The sequence below is a fragment of the Lactuca saligna genome, chromosome 9 (genome assembly GCF_052625555.1).
Source record: "Lactuca saligna cultivar CGN05327 chromosome 9, ASM5262555v1, whole genome shotgun sequence".
Taxonomy (NCBI): Eukaryota; Viridiplantae; Streptophyta; class Magnoliopsida; order Asterales; family Asteraceae; genus Lactuca; species Lactuca saligna.
Genome location: NC_136425.1, coordinates 134882245 through 134889448, shown reverse-complemented (window position 1 = coordinate 134889448; position 7204 = coordinate 134882245).

The window sequence follows — 7204 nt, the reverse complement described above, 5'->3', positions numbered from 1 at the left end:
CACATCATTCAGCATGACAAGACACATGTTGATGAGAATCGAACAGTCTTTGCCGATGGTTAGACCAAAACAGCAAGGTCTATCACACGCAACAATCCTCTCTTCACCTTCTTCTCATTCAGTGTCTAATGATTCAGTAAGAAATACCACTCACTGATAAAGACTCGACACTCTGTGCCGATGGTTAGATAGTTAAACTAGTATCTATCACACGCACCAATCACCTTGCTAACCCTAAACAAGCAAGTTGTACCTTGAATTGACGACAAACTATCTTTCAGCACGTAACTTTCCGTGATAACAATCTTAGCGCTTCCGCAGTCACTGATTGTCATTTCCTTTTTGGCACAACGACTCTATTTACCCAATGACTATTTTTTTTGATTTGACAGTCTGTCAAGATACGCAGTTATTTTCGATGAAGATAATCATTACTTTTTTTTACCATTTCATTCCCTATTTAAACCTTTTCACCTCTTCCCCAAACCTTTTTACCTTCCTCCAATCTTCTCTCTCTCTTAAAAAAAAACCCTAGAATCCTAAACTTCTTCAATGGCGAAATTTATGTTCACCTTCTCCTCCACTTCAAGAAGGGTCATCCCAGTTCCAAACTCTCCTCCTCTTCCCATATACATCAAAGCCACAAACTTCGTTTTCAACCCTGATATTCCAGATTTTCATCGAGGTCTTGGAGTTGATGATTTTGTCAATTTCTTAGTCTCCTGCCGATTTCAATACGGAATCAGCAACGTTCCATCAGAGTTCTTTCCCAAACAAGTATGTGAGTTCTACTACACTGCAACGATTAATGATGAAAACAACATCATCTCCGGGACTATTGGCCGTGGCAGACACTCAGTTTTTATTACCGCTGACCTCCTCAGTGCTGCGCTCAGGTTACCAATCTTTGAACCATTCTCTGAGCTTCCACCTATTGAACGCTGTCGACGCCTATTTGATCAACTAAGATATGATCACTCAAAGGCTGGTACTCGATCAGCTCTCATTCGGCATCAATGTATGACTCCAGGATGGAAGTTCTGCAGCGGTGCTCTGTGCAAATGTGTGGGTCACAAATCTCGCAGTGGTGATCAACTGAGCACTTATGAGCAACAAGTCATCTGTTCCCTTCTTCTCAACAAACGACTTGATTATAGGGCTTTCTTCATTGATCAGCTTGTCCAACTTCTTCGTGAAAATGTACGCTCTGATCATGTCCCCTTTCCACGCTGGATTGCTCTTGTGCTAGATAAATTTTTCGCTGAAGCTTACTACTCCCACTCTGGAAACCCCATCTAATGCCCACGCATGTCAGTGCGAATGTATCAGGATGATCCATTGGAAACTGACATCGGCATCTCTGATAGGATGAGAGAATGGATCGCAAATCCATATACTATTCCTTCACTTACCGCTGATACTAATGAAGGAGCTGATGGTAACAACGAAGATCATGCTGATCAAGAAGTTGAATCACAGGATGGTGGTCATCTCTCCCCTTAACTTTATCATCATACTCTCTCTGTCACTGAGAGAGTTCACTCAGCTCAAGGGGAGCCACTATCTCAGGGGGAGCAACCATCCCAGGGGGAGCCACCATCTCAGGGGGAGCTACCATACCAGGGGGAGCACCTATCCCAGGGGGAGCAACCTTCTCCGGGGGAGCAACATCGCTCTCACGAAGTTCCAGGTACTCAATTCGTTCATATACCAGCCTCAACATTTAATGAGCTTCTGACACTGACTCAGTACATGAGTCAGCGTCTTCTACGAATTGAGGTCGATGTCCATCAGCTGAAGGGAGTTCTCTTGCCAAATCCTTCCCCTAGCCCACAACATGATGAGGATCAAAAAGGGGGAGAAACTGATGATGATCAAAACGAGGGAGAAACTGAATCTGTTGAGCTCAGATCTGAGGATAACATTTTAAACCGGACTGAGCCACCACATCCAGAGCACAAGTCTGATAGACCAGTTGTTGACGAGTCTGATAGACTAGCAGATACTGAAAACCTTGCTGAAGATAGTGAGCATGATGATGAACATGATGATGAGTGTCAGATGCTGGACATGAACTTCATTGATCCGACTATTCCAGTTCAAGGAGAAGCCTCAGATGATAAAGAAGATGAACATGATGATGAATTTCAAATGCTAGATATGAAATTCATTGATCCCATTATGCCAGTTCAAGGAGAAGATTCAGATGTAGCTAATGAGGATACTCAACCTCTATCTCGCAAGCGCAAGGCAGCAGATACTGACTTGGCTTCTTCACACACTGATACTTCTCTTCCTAGCAAGAAACCTAAGTCCATCGTCAGCATATCCAACTTGGCAGCTGAATGGAACATGTCTCCTGATCAAGTTAAGCAAATTCTTGATGAAGCCAATCAAGCTCAGCTTCTAAAGAATATTGCTCAAGCTGATGAATCTCTCATTCAGCATAAACTTTAGGCCAAAGGATCCATTGAAGCTCAAATGCAAAAGTTCTTAGAATATCAGTCCAAATCCAAATCTTCCCAGCCTCCTCCCAGTTGAAGCATGTCAAGGACTGAAAATGTTCTCGACAGGATTGATCGCAAGAGGTTTCAAGATGTTCTTAAACGAAGAGTGAGCAGTGATAAGATCATCAAGGTTAAATCCTCTAAACCTCGTAACGAGAAAATTATTACTTTGCTAATCACTCGTCAAGGTCTTCAACATCCATACACTGAAGTTTTCAAGAGGAATGAGCTGATCAGATATGGATATTCTGAATGGTTGGAGTTGCTCGAATTAGCATCCAAGCAAACTTCGGCTCTCTCTTCAGAACTGACATGTGCTCTCCATCTACTGATCAAGAAAGTTCAGTGTCTGGATCTTGTTCCTATGCAGCGTTCTCAGCAGCAAGGCCAAAGTTCCTCAGTTCCAAGAAAATCAGAAGGACTAGATTTCAAGTTGATAGTGAAGATGTGTTGCTTTTAAATTTTGGTGCTGAAGGAATAAACAACTCTCTTCCTATCGGTGTTGAGCCAGTTCAACATAAGTTCATCTCTGTTCTTGAACATGGAATGTTTTATCTCGATAAAAACAGAAGAATGTGCTTTCAGCGCACCACAGAAATGCCAAGAGCTCCAACAGCACATCTTGTTGGCTTAAGACAAATGTGCATGAGTAATCAAGATCTATCTGGAGAGTTTCACATACTGATTGCTATGGAGTTGCTGAATAGAAGATAGGAGCTGCTGGATAGTCCTTACTGGCCTGTGAAAATAGAAGTTGAAGCTGAGCATGAAGAATTTTTGTCCAGAGGTGTTCTCGTATAGCAGTTGTTTTGAACATCATCATATTGGTGGAGACTGTAAGGTCGAACCTTATAATATGATGATGTTTGAAACTAATCCCTCAGCATCAGCATCAGCATCAGCATCAGCATCAGCGTCAGCATACAAGTTGTTCAGTATATATATTGTCTTATATGTAACAGATTTAGTATTTATCTTGTTTCCATAGTTATCATATATTAGTTAGCTGGAACATCCCTGATTTGTAGGGATTGTCTATAATAGTTCTATATAATCTTTTGTACGGGTTTGTGAAGGGGTTGTCTCTCACAAACCCTAATAGCCGCTTTGTGCGAACAATAATCTCTTTGTGAGATTATCATTCTTAGTGAAAGCTCTTTGTGATACTTCATTGTTCTCTTCTTATTATTAGTCATTGTTTGATAAATCGATTGATCTAAGGTTCTTTCAAACCTCTTGATCTGATCCATACTCTCGGATCTAAAACAAACCTCCTGATCTGATCCATACATCTAGATCTATAACAAGTTTATCTCTTTATCCTTTTATCTCATGGTCCAACCCATCTTTTATCACCTACCAACAACATCATTTACTCATGTTCTACCCAACATATTTTTAGATACAAAATACATATATAGTTTTACTCATTAAAACTTATATAATTCATCCATTCCACAATCATCTCAAATAAACAACAATATATTATACACATAGCACGTATTCATAGCAAATACTTAATATTTATTTGTTAGAAGAAAGCGACTATACACTCACTTGATCAGAAGATGATTGGACAGCACTACGAGTATTAAAATAATCTTTTGCGACGAAACCGGAATGTTTCCTACAAAATCGGGCTTCACGCGGGCAGAGCTTCGGCTCGGAAATTTTACATCTCGGGATCTTCGGGGCTTTGCGACTTTCTTCGGGTCTCGGGAATGATACCGGGGGGCCCTCAACTTCTATTTATAGAGAAAGGAAGATTTGAGCAAATAAAGTCGACAGCCCTCAACTTCTATTTATAGGGTGCTGAAATAAGGATTACGGTGGGCGTAATTTTGGAGTACGTTGGGCGTACTAAGATCTACGTTGGGCGTACGCTTCGGATCAGGCCAGAGACCTCATTGCTTACGAACCCATGCACTCGAGTATTGGGTCAGGCCGATGTGGCCCATTTCAGTTCATGTATATGGGTACGCTGGGCGTACTCCATTACGCTTAGCATATACCGACATACCAAACATCAAAATTGCGTAACTTTTGCATTTGAGCTCCGTTTTTTATTTTCTTTATATCCACGCGTAGGTGAGACTATACTCTACAACTTTTATTTAGACTTCGTTGGCTAATTTTGAATTTCTTTTTATTATATTATTTTTAACAGGCCGGGACATGATAAGCCCGTTAAAAATCCATAACTTCTTCTTCCGATGCCCGTTTTCGTCTGTCTTTTTACTATTGGACTACTATTGATGAGATCTTAGATTCTCGTTTAGATTGTTTTGGCTAAAAACCGCTCGATTTCAAATCGAATATTCAGACTGCATACCGCTAAGTCGAAACGTAGAAAAATCATAACTTCATCATACGAAGTCAGATTTGGACGTTCTTTTAATGCACACTCTCGGTTTAACGAACTCTACGGCTTCCATTTAGATCACTAAGGCTAGATATCACTCTAACATAAATTCACATTCTATGCTGCGCTGTGTCGTGCCGGTTCTATCGCGAAACTTCGACAGGTCATAACTTCTTTGCTATAACTTGGATCTCAATGTTCTTTATATGTACGGAATCCGTGTAACACATAATACAACTTAGTTAAGATTATTCCTTCAAAATAATCTTCCATCAAAAAGTCATTTTTGACGCTTACCGTCTCTAAATTGACTACCCCTGAATCACGGACGATCTGAAACAAGATGTTACATTAAATATGAAGGGAAACATAAAAGTCATGGGCTAGGGCCTCTAGAGCCTGATCAGTTGCCACGTCGTGGCCTTCCTTAGCGATGCCATGGTGGTCCAAAAATAACGCAACCAATTAACCATTTCCACTTTGTGGCCTCCCTTGGCCACGTCGTGGCACATAGTTTCCTTTAAAACTCCATCTTAGGTCCTTGCCACAGTTAGGTTTAACCAATCTGGATACGTGTGTTACAAATTTCATTGTTCATTTTCAAGAACCGTATGAGCAAAAAATGTATCCATGAAAATTAGTCTGTTATCGTATTTTTAATCGGAACAACTTTTCATCAAGAATGACTGATTTTTGACATATACCACTTTTTATCTTCTGAAAAATCGTCTTGGTGAACCTATATATCTTATTAAACACTTTATTTTTGTTCATTCATACAAGCATAATAGAAAATACAGATAGTTCGAGACAAATGGTACAAAAAGGAAATTATAAATTTTGTTAATTTCTTAACATCATTATAGCAAACTAGTAGTAATAGTGACCTATATATTTCAATAATTTATTTCAGATATCACGTAGCACTTTTATAGTTCTGTGCACCTTTAAGTGAGTCAACCATAGATCATATTCTGAAAGTCATGATAATGATGGTAATCAATTTTAAGTGCTTTCATCTTCCTTTTTCTGTTATAGATATAGATAATTTGTGCGTAATGTCATATTATTTATTCTCTAAAGTATGCCTTATTTAGCTGTATTTTGGATTGTCTTTTTTTGGACATGGAATTTCTAGTATTGATTCTATCGCATGAGACTACACAATTTACAACCTAGTGTGTCTTTTTTTTTTTTTTTTTTTTTTTTGTTCATGTCTTTATGTTTAGCAGGTACGTGGTTCCACAATTCGATGTATTTGAAATCTACTTAGAATCTCATAAATAAATATTTTATATATAAAAATCATGTAGATATTAGGTGATTAAATTATAGAATCTTACGAGTATTTTAACAACAAAATATTTTTATGTAGGGTGGAAAATAAAAAAGTGTCACTAAAAACTTATAATGTGTAACTAAAAGCAACATTAATTTTGTAAATGAAATTAGTTTTTAGGTGTAACCTCATGATTTTTATCCAAAATTTTGTTTTATATTTAAGACACTTGTTAACCAAAATAAGTTATGGAAGTCTTATTTTAATTATGATGAAAACTTCACCAATTTTACTTTATTACCAAAAACTACCTTTATCAAAAGTAAGTTCACAAAAACAACACTAAACAAGTTTTCAAAACCGAATGTAAATGAAAACTCAACGACATGTCAAAAGTGGTTTCACCACTAAAGTAACACTAAATGTAATTACCCAAAAGTCTCCATCCTCACCATACCATCAAATCATGCTATTTGTATCAATGCTTGTACCAATGCAAGATAAATGCAACAAGTAAAGAAATAAGTGTCAACATACATTTAGTGAATTAGTCATAAGTCCGGTGTTATGGAACGAAGATAAACCACATGTGTCAAACGAAACATCATATTATTCTGTTTTTATTCAAAAATTTGTTTAAAAAACATAAACAATGCAACATAAGACTTGAGATTTGAAAAAAAAATAGTTATATTCCTACCGAAAGATCATTTTGAAAGACTTAGAAAGATTCAAACAACCATATAAAGAAAGTGTAACAACCTTTGTAGACTTTGATCCTCATGGGAGGTTGGAAGCTGATGAAGATGTCATGAAACTCTAAAACAAGAGCTCTCTAGAAGTATCCACCAAGCAAGACAAAAACCACCATATATGCTAGTATATCATTTGTAAAATGTTGTTCTTAAGCTTTAAGAAATATGTGAAAATGTGTCTAAAGAAATCCAAAACTTTATGCCTTCACTTGTAGCACGAAATTGCAAAAGAGAAGTGGAAAGGGAGTGCCTTTATGCTCTCGACAATTGGAAGAAAAAAAGTAGAAGATGTTTGTTCTTT